Source organism: Phaethon aethereus (assembly GCF_964289735.1).
Source record: "Phaethon aethereus genome assembly, chromosome: Z".
Classification (NCBI taxonomy): Eukaryota; Metazoa; Chordata; class Aves; order Phaethontiformes; family Phaethontidae; genus Phaethon; species Phaethon aethereus.
This window is the reverse complement of record NC_138577.1, coordinates 5,846,889-5,861,180: the sequence shown is the minus strand read 5'-3', so window position 1 is coordinate 5,861,180 and position 14,292 is coordinate 5,846,889.

Here is a 14,292-nt window from a genome sequence, read left to right as displayed (position 1 = left end):
ACCAGGCTTTGGGGAAGCATAACCCAAATGCCTGATTCCTGCTAGAACTATATATTTCTTTCTCATTTACTTGCCTAGTTATGACTAGCTGCAATATAGGCAATAGAAAAGTAGAGCCTTACACGCGTGCACACTCACTCCGAGTGCTATCCCAAGGAACGACGGAATATCACAGCATTTAAAAAAGGTGTACATGGATATTCAGCTACAATAGCAAGTTTCTATGAAGCAACTTGGCGTTTTCAATGGCATGTGAAAAAGGGGTCATCTGTCAACCAAGTTGTTTTGATGCTCGGTACATATGAGTAGAGAACAGCAAGACACTTCTGGGGAATAGAGTTATAGTAAACATGGACAAAATCACCAAAAATAGAATGTAAATAAGCTAAAAGAAAAAAACAGGACAGAAAATATAGAGTAAAAAGACAGGGCCCAAACCTACCAGTTCTTACCACCTGCAATTCCGAGTGAAATTGATGGGAAACCCAGGATCCAAATAATTTACATTGGGTAGCAATGCCTTGATATGTTCTTTTAAAGAAAATAGATAAAGTAGATTGTTTTAAAAAAATAGAGAACAAAACCCTATGGAAAATAGGTTCTTTTTTGGCAATTATTTCATAAAAAAAAAAGGAATAAGTGTTCTTATCTGAAAATAAAAATGTTCAAAGGGTATCACCACTGCAATTGTATTAATGCCACTTTGGACATGTTCTCCAAGTTGTGGTTGCCTTAATAAACTAAAAAAAAATTTTTTTTTTGTACATAATGTAATTATAAAGCTCTCAGTCTGCATGGATGCAAACTGTGTGTGACAAATCGTCTCTTTAAATGGTCAGTTCAAATTGTACATTTCTCATTCAAGTTGTACGTTAGCCATCGGTTTAACTCGGGTAAAATACCCGAACTCCATTTCCACAGCCCAATTAAAATGTTTAACTAAAACAAAGACTGAACGTGAAACTGTTCCATTGCAGTAATAATGCTTTTAAAAAAGAAGTCAGTTGTTGAAATTTGAAATAGATACTTTCAACTTTATTTAATTTCTTTTTAAAATCCTTCAGTACACTCAACACCTGGCATGGCAACATGGATATTAAAATGGGGGGGGGGGGGTGTAGAAATTCCAGCAAGGGAGCAGGGATTGGAATTATTTAATGATTCACAAGCCAACTGCCATTCCCTTTTTTGAGAAATCTTTGAACTGGCTTATTGCCAAGAAAACTTCAAATAGCACGACACTAAAAAAAAAAAAAACAACAAACCAACAAACCCAACAAAAATGTCCCCACAAAAAATGTTTTGTTTCTATTCTGTTTATTCTGTTATTTATTTACAAAAATCATATCAAGACTATGGTGTTAATGGGACACTGTAAACATACAGCTCATTATTTTTAGAGACTGATTTTTCTTCTGTGATAGCACCTTAGCTTATTGAAACTGAATGCATTTGGGGTTTGGATTGGGTTGGGGGGCTGGAAGAGGGTTTGTTGTGTTTTTTTTTTTAAAGGCTGGAACAAATCTTGAGATCCTATCTCCTCAAAACTGATAAGAGGGATCACAGAATTTTGTTTCCGATTTGTTTTGCATCGTTCATCGTACTCATTTGCGCTTTTTGTTTTCCAATTAATGCAGCTTAGAAATAAACTGGCCAGTTGCTCATTCTGTTACAACCGATTTTGCTTTTCAGTTCTCTTGAATTAGCACAGTGTTATTGACCAAAGTTGTAGGCCTGCAGAAGAAAATGCTTAAGCCTCCTTGAGCTCCTCCCGTCTTCCTTAAAAAGCATTGGACTAAGGTTTAGTTGATTCAGAAATCTTTTTTTTTTTTCCATCTCTCCCCCGGGCCTGAAAGTAGGCGACAGAGTCGCTTAAAATGCAAGAAAAATGTTAAGTTTGGTATTCCAGGTAGCCTATAAGCTGGAACTAAGCCAGACAACAAATTATCCTTAGTTTTACCTTCAGCGATCTCTTTATTAGCGTTGAAGTACATTTCAAAGTGTAGCGAGTGGAACAAAGGTTTGAAAGGACCAAATTCTGTCATTGAGCGCCCACCGTGGCTTCAAGATGTGTCGGGTCTGACCGAGTGCTGATAAGGGCTGGATTTGGGCTGGACCTTTCTGGATGCGCTGGCATGCGACCTCCCCCCAGGGAAGGATCACTGAATGGCTGTTGCCTCCCATGCTCCTGAGTTTTGGGAAAAAAATGCTCTTTTCCTCCCAAAAAGTACTATCCAAAATGATGCTAGAGGCACAGTGCTTAAGGAGAGCGTCCACTCAGAGGGTACAACCCCAGCCACCCTTCACTGAGCAAAAAAATTAAGAGGACCTTTTGGTCCTAGAGAAACCAAGGGTAGCATTCAAGACTTGGAAGATGCAAGCCATCAGCCTGGGATGGGCCCTATCCAGATGCCCAAGGTTGGTTTTTCACAGCAAGAAGGTGCTGGTAGAGCATGGTGCTGGGGTACGGCCTTGGCTCGTTGTCCCAACAGCAGCCTGGTGCAGCCGGCCCTGGCTGGCAGGAAGATTAGCTTGATAATTTGTATGAAAGCAGGCTGAAAATACTGTTAGATGGTACTCAGAGTTTGTGTTCTGCATGTTGCATAGTCTATAAATATGATAAGCAAGTTGCTGACAGAATAATATTATAAGGCGATGTACTACATGCAGATCATAAAGGATTTAGTTTTAGGGCTTAAGGCTAAAATCCCACTCCTGCAGTTTATTACCCAACAATATTCCAGTAATGAGCTTTTTGATTTTCTTTTTTCCCCTACCACTAGGAAGATTTACTGAGGAACTCTCTAAATTCTCTCCACACGTTTCCAAGAACTGTATAAAACTGGGGTGAAAGCCCTTTTGCTTATTAAGACCAAAAAGACCTTTCAAACACCTCCGCTGTGTCACAGATTAACACACGTCTTAGCATGCTTCAATAAAAATGTGAAACAAAATCACATGGCTGTGAGCCATAACGAAATGAAGCCACGGGTTTAAGTCCTCTCCGTGGGTCTTATATTCCTCAACCCAGCGTAAAACCAGGAATGGGGACAAGCGTGCGGGGAGAGAGGGGAAAAAAAAACAACCACTTGTGTCTCCAAGAGCTTCGTACTGCCAGTTTCTTGAGCCCTTCAATATTAAATTTTCTGTGACCGCACCTTGCATGTTTTTGGGTAACTGTCAAAAAAAAAAAAACAACATAAAAAAGTAAAAAAATTAAAAAGTAAGTGATAGTAGTCATCAGGTACTAGGGTATCCTACAGCATGGCCCGTGTCTCTCCACTTGACAGCAATGCTTTGGACCATTCGTGTAGAATATTCTGTTTGTGGTGTTAAGTTTTTTGGGTAGCGTCTGGTACGATGAGGTGCTGGTTCGTCACTGGGGCTTCTGAGCGCTACAGCAACACGCTGAATAAACAGGAATCGCTGTTCCGTACAAAAGGAATTCCCCAACTCTTATTTTCACAGGCCCTGATTCAGGACTGCACTTAAGCACATTTAAGTAGTATCCTGAAGAGTAAAAAGAACAGCAAAAAAAAGACAGGAAAAAGAAAAAAAAAAAAACAACAGATGATTTTCTGAATTGAAAAACAAACATCGTGCCCTTGCAATGCCTCTTCCTTCCATATCATCCAAAAACTGGGGTGCAGCAGTTCTGAGATAATTAGAAGCACATTTCAAGAAAGGACACATATTTGAGATCTCCTTAAGATGCCTGCCTAGGTTGTATAAAACACTACGTAGAAAAAAAAGAAAAAGAAAAAAAAATGTAAAAACATGAAAAGAGCTGCCAATTGGACAACATGGGGAAGCAGTTCAATCCCATGTTGGTTTGTTTTACTTTTCTTTTTCTTTATTTTTTTAAGCTATTTCTTAAATAATAAATGCACATGAAGTGTTAAATATGTATATACTGTATTTCAAAAAAAAAAAATCAAACGAATGGGGCACAAGATTGTTCTATAAGTCGTGCTGGCTAATTTTTAGTTTGTATTCATAAGTGGTTTTTAAAAGCCTTTTTTAAAGTGTAATTTGCATGTTCTACTTTGATTGTATGTAAACATATTTTAGAGCAAAAAAATGTATTTGTATTTTATTGAATATAGAGGCAAGAAAAAAACTTGTACATTGTTTGAAATGTTCTTTTTGTAACAGTTTTTATTCATGAAGCATTTTTGTACATTTAAAAATGGATATGGACTTGATGTTCTTTGAGGCTTAGATACATCTGGCATGCTTTAATGTCATGCTCCTTCATGATCTTAGATGTTGGTTTTTAAACATTTTTTTCTAAAACAAAGCTCAGTCTTTTCGCTACCAAATCAGGTTAGCACAGTATAGAGCACTTAACTAAAAAAAAAAAAGAAAAAAAAAAGTTAATCCTATTCATATGTTATTCATTGTGTGAAATTAAAGGAATTCAATTCAGTCTAACATGAGTTGTGAATTCTTTTGTCTTATTTTCCATCTGTTTCCCATCACTAAGGAGTTTAATAGCTTTTGGGATACTAATACCATGCATTCACAAGCCCTCTTTATGGTAATGGAGAAAAACATGCTTTGGTTCTGTTCTTCTTTCTGTTCTTTTCTTTTCTTTTTTATTTTATTTTTCCCAGAATATCCTTAAAAGTTAAAAATGGACTGTGCCGCGGGCCCCCTGGACAAAAGGGGGATTCACACTTCGAGGCCGTGCGTATCACCAAATTAGCAGACACATCTCTGGTCCAAAGTGTGGCCCTGGGCACCCGTACGGTAGTACTCACCACCCAGGTGGGATTCCTTCTGCCGAAGCAGATGGAGTGTCCCTCTCCAGATCCCTGCAGAGAAGGCAGTCCCAGGGGCTGGGTCATGGGCACGGGGGTGACAGGAGCCAACCCTTTCCTCGCAGAGCATCGGAGATGAAGGGATATAGGCTCAGGGGTATTTTCCATTCTGTGAAATCTCACGCTGTGACTGTGGGAATTGGTTGTAGCGCGGGTTTAAGTTTCTTTTCCAAGTTGCTGCTGACGATGGTCAGCTTCCATTATACAGTCAGTCTCAACATCCACACGTTCCTCTGCAGCGACATCAGATTTCATCCTTTTCCTCCTCCTCAGAGAAGATCCACCACCTTCCCTAATAGCTCAGCAACCTGCACGTGGAAATTAAATCTTGTTTCCAGGAGAAGGCAGCAATGCTCAGGCAGGATAGATAACTTCGTGCCCTCTCTCTCATGTTCTTTCTTTCTGAAGCTTTGCAGGATGGGTTGGTTTGGTTGGGACCAACTCATCCAACCACAAAGATGACTCCTCTGACTGCTGTTTTCACAGCTATTGCTTTGTGTCAGTGGATTAGAGCTGCTCCAAAGGTCTCAAATGTGATGGGCCTTTTTTTCTTTCTCCTCTTTCTCTCTTTAACATATGCATAGCCCCAGCTTTTGACAACAGTTTCCAAAAGCGCTGACATCTTTGCTCACTGTTTTTATCGGGCTCTGTGATGTATAAGCCACTGGTCTCCAACTCTAACCACATTTCTGTAAAAGGCCTGCAGTAAGGCTCCCTTGGAAGCGTCTGTGAACTGTCAAGTTTCGTGCTTGCTGCTGCAGCATCTCAGGACTGATCTCCCCTCCTGCCGGCTCTTTTCTGAGATTTACCTCCCACCGCCGCTGTACTTTGATGGTGTCACCTTGCAGGCATGATGCAAGGTGGGAGAGCAGCCTTTGGGGAGCGAGAGTTGGGGATGTTGGGTTTCTGTCCTTGGAGGCGGGGGGTATGAGGGACTCCATCTGTGAGGGTTTCCCACTTTCTTGCCTCTGATCTCTTTTTTTCCCCAGACTGCTGACACCATGTTCAGTGACAGAGCACCAGTCTCCTCACCAGTCTCCTCCTGGGCAGGGGCACCCTTTGATCAGCACCCCCATCTGCTTTCTCAGGGTAAAATCAGGCTCTTGCTAGGATCTCTCTGTTTCATCCCTGGTAACTAACTCCAGCACTGTCCGCTCCTAGGCATTAAACAACCTCTGAGAAAAAACTTTGAAAGTCTTAGGAAAAAGTTTAGGGAGTTCACAAGCTCTGGTAGGTTGCACCTTTTCTAAGGCACTCTTTGTTTAATGAGATATTGCTCTCTTGTCTCATTTTGCATGAGTTCAGTGTTTTCCAAATTTACTTAGAATATTTTCACTATTAATCTATGCCCTGAAACAATTGAAAATAATGAAAACACCAAGTGTTTTGGAAACAACTGTCATCAGAAATAATGTTATTTTCTGATTATCCTCCTTTTTTTCTGAACTTCCTTTGCTCCTAGAAGTAGTGAAGTTCTATTCAAATCTTCTTTGGTCATTCTCCATATTACTGGAGTCTGAATTTAGGAGGGAATTTCACACTCCACCCTCAAGGTATGGATAAGGAGATAAGTACTGTCCCCTGGGTCAAAGTATGATCTTAATTCACTTTTGATAGTGGAGGTTGTTCGTGTCCCCTGGGATGAGGAGGTTGACCACGGTGACCTTAACTCATCCTCAGCTAGCAGAGGCAAGCCTAAACCTTGGCCTTGCTCTCCCTCATTTCCCACCAGACTCCAGAGCTATCTCATATGTTGAATTTATTTTGTGTCAAGGAAAGTTTAGTTTGCGGAGTTGCCTGCAGCTTGTATGCAAGTTGTGTGAGCTCATGACAGCATTATTTGCTATTCTGTAACACAAAGCATGCACATAATTTTAGAACAATTCTACTGTTACTGAATAAGTAGAAAAACTTTCCAGTGACTTTGAGGGGATCAGTGACAGGACCCTACTCAAAGCCCTTCAGTACATACCATCTGGCAAATTCTAGGAACCAAAGGGAAACATAGATGTCAACCTAAAAAATATATGTTTGGCCTTTTATGGGCAATTAATGAACGACATCACTAGTGCACTAACATAGAGATTTCCAAGCTAATAGTATAGAAATCACGGTGAAGTGTGGCGTATCAAACGACCTATGCATTTTTTACTGTAAGCTGCAGGAATAACTGGTGTGAAAGCACCACAGGAGTTGTAAGAGGAGTTTAACAGAATGTTAGTGCAATCATAAGTCATTTCGTTATGACAATTAACTTTCCCTGTAACACAGAGCAAGCCCCTCTGGTTCATATTCTCAGCTTTTGCAGATCAGCACTATCAGTTTCAAATGTGTTAAAGCAGTTTGCAGGAGCAAAAGATCTGTTTTCATTTTCCTTATGGAAACTATTCATCCCAAAGTGGCTTTGGAGTGCCGCTAGTAACATGATGTAATCAAACTACTGTTGTTTGTTGCCTGTAAGAAGTGTCATATTGAGAATATAGACCTGTGTTAAAAATCAAATTGTTTGGAAAACTGGTTCAACAACACTAGTAGCCATGGTTTTGTAAAAGCTGTGGTGGAAAGAAGAGAGTAAAAGAAGTGGAGAGTCCTTGGGAAAAAGGTGAAACAGTTTTCTATGCATATCAGGAAGATATTTAAGTATTAATATGTACTTCTTAGGATTCTATTGTGCTTCAAAAAAATCCTGAAAAAACTCTCCTGGTCCTAGGAATCATGGAGTACATCAGCCCTACATAAATCAAGCATATAGGAATCCCAGCGTTTCTTCTGCAGTGCTTGAAACAAATGTAGCTTGAATGGCATCTGTTTGCCTCTCGGGATTTATCCCCTTCTGGATCTCCCCCAGTTGGTGATGCAAAGCACAGAACAGGGACCCTATCATCTCTCTGTCCTATTACAGGTGACCTGGTCCTGAAAAGGGGAAAAATCACAGGTGTGATCGTTTGATTGGCCTTGAACATCTTTGAAAAGGCATGAAAAATTTCTTGCTACTCCCATACATGCTCATATCTGGCAGTTCTTAAAACGCCCCACAAATGTTATTGAGAAATAATGCTCCAATTAAATCAATAGAAGTTTTGTCATTGACTCAAAGGGAACAAAATTCCCTGCTGCATCTCCCTGATTTAGAACACCACAATACTATTTGTGGACTCAGATAGGTCTCAGTGTCTTCTTCTTGCCTTACCTGATATTCTGTTTATATACTCAAAGAATGTCAAGCAGAAAATTAGTTAAAAAGGGCAAACTGTGAAACCCTTTGTAAGGTAAAGACAAGGAGGAGAGCACATGAAGAGCATCTGCAGGTGAGCATTTTGAGAGCATAGCAAGAACACAATTAGAAAAGGGATGAAAAGTGATCTCTGAAGGAAGCAAATGATGATGTGGCAGAGCTGTAATGAAGATAATGACAAAGGAGGGCACTGCTTAGTTTTCTAGAAGACAGGGAAAAAAAAGCAGCACACTTGAAGGGGAAGCGATTAGTTCAGAAACACAAAAGGACATTCATTGAAGGGAGGGAGAGGGAGAGGCTGGAGGATATGAAGATTTAGGTCATGGAGAGAGTATAAAAATGGATCTTGCGACAGAAGATGGAAGAGGCAGCCTGCTTGCTTACTGGGACTTTATTGCTGCTTTCTAAGCTGACACAGCACTCATCATTTATCCTCATTAAACAGCTACCATCAGGACATTGTTAGTGACCATTAGTCCTCAATTGTCTCTCTTTAAACTGCAGATAAATAGATAGTTACTGCAAGAAGTAAAACTTTCTTTGCTTGATTTTTTGATACTTACAGTTTCCCAAAATCCTGGTCAAGGATCAGCAAATGACAACAAAGGTCTGACAATAAAGACAGCAGCTGTACAGAAGTCTGCTTACAAAGATGGGGCTTCAGGGAGATGACCTCTCTGATATAAATGGACTTAGCTTCATTTACTTCAAAGATACTATAATAATGTTTAGGTGCTGATGATCCCATAGCTTCTCATGGACAATTTATGCTGATTGAACATCTACCCCAAGTATCCAAGGGTCGAATGCAAAGACCTGCTATGCATCTCAGCAACTTACTTTCTCATGGTGATGAATGGTGCTTGGTGCCCAAGTACAAGCCACTGTGCAATCCCATTTGTTAGAGGTGGCAACTGGAACACGGAGAAAATGAGATCCACATCATCCAAGTTGTACAGTGCTATCAGGTACTTTCAATTTGAAGTACCACCCATAGGTCTGTGTTTTCTGAATATTTTAAGAAGAGGCCATAGAGTTAGTTGAGGGGCCTATGAGAAACAAACTTTCTAAAATGTAGATCTTGGTGCTTTTTGTAAAAGTGTGGGTAAAATAAAAATGAAGAATCTGGCTTGAATCCAGCTGTTAGGTTTTTGCTCAGGATACTGTGAGAGGTTTTTTTATTTTGCTTTGTTTTCAAATGGTGGTTCACCAGAACATTATCTCCAGAACTGCCAGGATGACACAGAGTGACCAGATATTATCAGCAAAGAATGACTTTTCTTTTTCTTCCTGAATAAAGGGAGACCAAGGAGGAATAACCTCTCTGGAATCTGAATCGCTCTTGTCTCAATTCAGAAAATGACATTAGCACACACTCATGGAAATTCAGGACATAATATAAACAAGAACTTCCATTTAAGCTTTGGTTTAGTCCCACTGACATCAATACGATTTAAACACTTTAAAATTAAATAGATTATTAATCGCTCTTACAAGAACAAGCATTTACCTGACTTCCAATTCCAAAACCTATTCCCAGCTGGCCAAACTGAAGTTCAATTATTTGACTGAGTGGAAATAAGAACTGATCAACTCCTGTTTTAAACAACCTCACAAGGTGTTTCTAGCCCCAGGCCTCAGTTTACCACGAGTAGTGCTTGCATTCATTGAAGGACTGGTTGTTAACATTACCAAAAGGCTGTGAATTCCTTGCAGGAAAGGTGCAATTCGTACAGGAGAACATCCTTATCAAGACTTTCATGACAGGACTTTCTCCAAGTCAGCTTCTTTCTTCATTTCTTTTAACCATGAAAAATGAGGCCAAGTCATTTACACAGCAAAGTGAAAATGAATCTTTAAACCAGGGCAAAGGTCTCTTTGTCCTTCTTTACTGCAGCCATGTGTTTCTGTCCATCCTTCATTACCTCAAAAAATAACATGAAATCCTGTCTTTTTTCATCTTTCTATAAATAGTTCTCAAGCACATCTGTTCACACGGGGCGGGTTCCTGAAGATACTAACTATGTGGTTTTGGATCAGTCATTTATTTATATCTTCACGGATAAGGGTGTCCCAAAAATGATAGCTGTCTGGTCTCACTGCTTTGATATTCAGATCATTCAGGACATTGTGGGTGAATCACTGGAGGTGAAGCATGAATGTTGTGCTCCATCTGCCTTGGACCCAAACACTGAAGGGGAAAAAAAAGAGTATGAAATCCCTGACACTGCAAGAGAATCCTGAATTCCTTCTTTCTAGGTTTCTAGATGTGCATGTGCGGGATCTTTTGAGAATTATTGCATGCACATAACTCCAATGGCCTTTTCCAGGCTTAATCAACCTGTGTTTCTGCCTCTGTTCCAGGAAGTGGTAGCTTTGAAAGACCGTATCAAACTAGTACATTGTGTTTCCTGCACATCCTGCTTTAGTGGAGGTTAATTCTTTCTGACGCATGCAGTCTGCTGCTGCCAATTAAGTCAAATGTATTTTACGCTTTACTTTTCTGTTGCCTTACAGGCTTTTGTTGGAAAACATTTAATAAATAAAACTTGCCAAACATTGTTAAATGACATGGTCTGATGATTTGGAATAAGCACCCAGACTCTAATACATCAGAAGGGTTGAGAGAGGAGAGGAGGAAATTCTGGAACGACACCCAGCTGGATGCCAACCACATAGTATCCAGCTGCCAACCACAGTGTTAATCTCTTGCTCGAGGACTGTTGCAAAAGCAGAAAATGGGACCCCAGGTCAAGCAAGGCATATAGTGTTTCTCATGCAGTGACACCACAAGGTGTTATTCTTTGGTAGGGGAGGATAAAAACCAACTGCACTGGAAGAGTGGTCCAGATACAGGGCCAAATGGACTCTTCGGTTGCGGTCCCATCTCTGCCACCTCATTTTTTTTGTCCATTTTGCCATGGTTCCTGTTTTTATTCCTATTTTCTGTTTCTGTGTGGGATCTCCAAGTAGTCGCTCTTTCAAGCTTTAGAGAAACAGTTGGGACTATTCAGGCTCAAGATCTTATAAGACGAAGTACATTTACTCAGGGTCAGCTGAGACACCAGCATATCCAAAATATGTGAAAACCTGTCAGCCCTTCTAAGTTAATTAGATATATTATTACTATTACTATTACTATTACTATTACTATTACTATTATTATTATTCTGTGATCCCACTCAACACTAAGGTACTGCTGTGATAGGAGACAATCAGTTAAGTTCCTGGGGGAGATTATTTTCTAACTGGAGAAGCGAGGCAGCAGGTCAGAAGCAGCAGAAATACAGCCAAACCAAAGCAGCATCCAGGCATAGTTGACAGTCTATCAGTGACACAGCTGAGTACACAATTTCAGGTTCCTGAATGGCTCCATGGTACTCATACCCATTACATTAATTTACTGGCAAATTTTAGAGCAACTTTCAGATACAAAATCAAGACCAAGGGAAGAGAGATTTCTGCTCCCTTTCTTAGATAACAAAAGAAAAACCTAGCACCTGGAAGCTTCTTATACAGCAACTGCAGTGTACTTTACCCAAATGACAGTTTTAGATCTTCCATGGGATAAATCACAACTACCAGAAGCACTAAACGCAGCGCCCAAAGAAGTTTGGTTTGATGAGAAAACAATGGTTAACTGGATTCTGCTTGCAAATCCATACAAAGATTCTTCCAAGGGGTGTACATGGCAGAAGTCTTCTTGAGAAAAGGCATATCACTGATGAACAAGGGATATGTAACTATGGGAAAATCCTTGATGCAAGAAAAGCAAAATTCCATTTTGTAGCCAGAGACAAGGCTGATGCTCCTATTAGAACACAGCTTGGAAAAATTCAATGCAAATGCATCATACATCATACTTGCTGATGAGCAAAAGAGTTCATCAGCATCAGCTTGGGAGTTCAGCATCATAGCTAAAGTTGATTTTTAAATGTAAACAAATTCTCTGGCAGGGAAGTACCTTCAACAGTGGTTGGTACAGTTTGGCAGCTAATGATGAGAGAAAGAGTCACTCAGCACTCCTTTTATACAAAAAGGTTCTTTTAAAATCTTTATAAAAGCATATCAGAAGGGGCTGAAATACCGACTCAGCAAACACATCTGTCCACTGCTTCCATGGAAAAAGAGAAGATGATAGTGTCCAACACACTGAGTATTGCCAGCGGTACGGGATTGCACGTTTGTGATTACAACAGGAGGGGGAAGATTCTTTAGGTAACACTACGGTTCTGGTCAGTATTTTTTATTCTCTTTTCTGTTTATCCATACCTGTCTGTAGATCTTCCTCACACATTCTGGTTTTCTGAGATTCTCAAATATATTCCACTTGGGAAATTATTTAAGGGAAAATGCACTTTCTCTTTGTCAACAAAAACAATATTTACTGTAGATGATTTTTTAATTCATTGACATTAACCCACTAAAACAAGATGTCTTTACAACTAAGTTATCTTGTAGTTGATTCAATTTGTTAAGTAACTAGGAGTACATGATGAAATGGAAGCCACTCAGCAAACCCTTGCTTGCTCTGCTGCAAAATTGTTTCTGGTTTTGGCAGGCTCACTGCCAAAACATAAATAAATAAATAAATAAATAAACACATACATACATACATACATAAAGCCCTGTTTTCCCTCAAACTCTCTCAGATATTTGTTAACCACTTTTAATATTATAGTAAAGGCTTGCTATGGTAGTAAGCTCTGCCTGCTACATTTCTGAACTCTTAGTTAAAAGGTTCTAATTTTCTATCAGTTCTAAATAATTCCGGTGCAATGGACAGCACATATGTCCAATATGATCTAGTTATCTGCGTAGAGAGATTGATGAAATGACCACAGAATCATGAGATCAGAGGTTGATGAACTTCATGAACTTATGCATCAAGACAGCTGGCTCTGAAATAAGGAACAGTGTAATCATGTATTTAATTATGTGGCCTAAGGGACAGGATCATGAGTCTGGTTGTATTGTTGTTATCTCACCTAATATCTCTACACCAGGGTGTATTTGGGATGACACCGTCTTGGAGATTTTTGACCTTTGCTGTTCAACAAACATACATGTATAACTTACAAGCAGATGTAGAGTTACATCTTCCCTCATAGTCTATCTGTAAGACTAAATTGGACCTAGAAGTAGAGTGCCATGCTGTAAATATACCTTTGTAGTGTGCCATTGTGGTGGGTTGACCCTGGCTGGATGCCAGCTGCTCACCAAAGCTGCTCTATCGCTCCTCGTCTTAGCTGGACAAGGAAAAGAAAATATAACGTAAAGCTTGTGGGTCAAGATAAGGACAGGGAGAGATCGCTCAGCTGTTACTGTCACAGGCAAGACAGACTCAACTTGGGGAAATTAGTTTAATTTATTACCAATCAAATCGAAGTAGGGTAATGAGAAACAAAACTAAATCTTAAAACCCCTTCCCCCCCACCTCCCTTCTTCTCCAGCTCAACTTTGCTCCCGATTTCTCCCCCTCCTCCCCCCGAGCAGCGCAGGGGGACGGGGAATGGGGGTTGTGGTCAGTTCATCACACCTGGTCTCTGCTGCTCCTTCCTCCTCAGGGGGAGGACTCCTCACCCTCTGCCCTGCTCCAGCCTGGGGTCCCTCCCACGGGAGACAGTCCTCCATGGACTTCTCCAGTGTGAGTCCTTCCCACGTGCTGCAGTTCTTCACCAGCTGCTCCAGCCTGGGCCCCCCACGGGTGCCGTCCTTCAGGAACAGGCTGCTCCAGCCTGGCCCCCGCGGGGTCCCAGGTCCTGCCAGCAAACCTGCTCCAGCCGGGGCTCCTCTCGCTCCCCACGGGGCCACAGGCCCTGCCAGGAGCCGGCCCCAGCGTGGGCTGCCCACGGGGTCACGGCCTCCTTCGGGCATCCCCCTGCTCCGGCGTGGGGCCCTCCTCGGGTGCGGGTGCAGATCTGCTCCCCCGTGGAGCTCCATGGCCGCAGGGGCACAGCCGGCCTCCCTGTGGGCTTCCCCAGGGGCTGCCGGGGACCCTCTGCTCGGGCGCCTGGAGCCCTCCTGCCCCTCCTGCTCTGGGCTGGGGGCTGCGGGGCTGCTCCTCTCACACGGTCTCACTCCTCTCTCCAGCTGCAATTGCTCGGGTTTCTTCCCCCTTCTTAACCCTGTTCCCCCAGAGGTGCTGCCGCCATCGCTGACGGGCTCGGCCTTGGCCAGCGGTGGGTCTGTCTCGGAGCCGTCTGGCACTGGCTGTGTCGGACACAGGGGAAG